Genomic DNA, 347 nt, shown 5'->3' on the forward strand with positions numbered 1-347 from the left:
CGCCAGCTCAGCAGCCCCCAGCCAGGGAGGCGCGTCACAGGTGCTCAAGGACGCCTAAATGTCCTCCCACACAGAACCGTCGTTTCCAGCAGACCCTCTCCTGGTCAATCCCACCGGACCCAAGCTTGCCGTGTGCCTGTCTGCTCCCTCGGTCCTCCCCGGCCTTCTCTTCTGTGCACGTGGGAACAAGGGGCTCCCTCGTGCGGTGCCCACTGATGTTCGGCTACAAACCATTCTTCGTGCTCACGGTTCTGAGCACTGAGCGTAGAAATAGCCGCTTCCTCTCTGCCCCAACCGCACGGGCGCAGCAGGGCGGCCGCACCCGTGGTGCCGGCAAACCCGGCATC

At 64.3% G+C, this 347-nt stretch overlaps 1 non-coding gene across 1 annotated transcript; it reads right to left on the reverse strand.

Moving 5' to 3' along the window:
* Positions 1 to 213: 213 nt before the first annotated feature.
* LOC133233142 (small nucleolar RNA SNORA43) lies at positions 214 to 347 on the reverse strand. Its single transcript, XR_009731619.1, has one exon. It is a non-coding gene; the product is annotated as a small nucleolar RNA SNORA43 (small nucleolar RNA).

This window comes from Bos javanicus, chromosome 19 (assembly GCF_032452875.1).
Source record: "Bos javanicus breed banteng chromosome 19, ARS-OSU_banteng_1.0, whole genome shotgun sequence".
Lineage (NCBI taxonomy): Eukaryota > Metazoa > Chordata > Mammalia > Artiodactyla > Bovidae > Bos > Bos javanicus.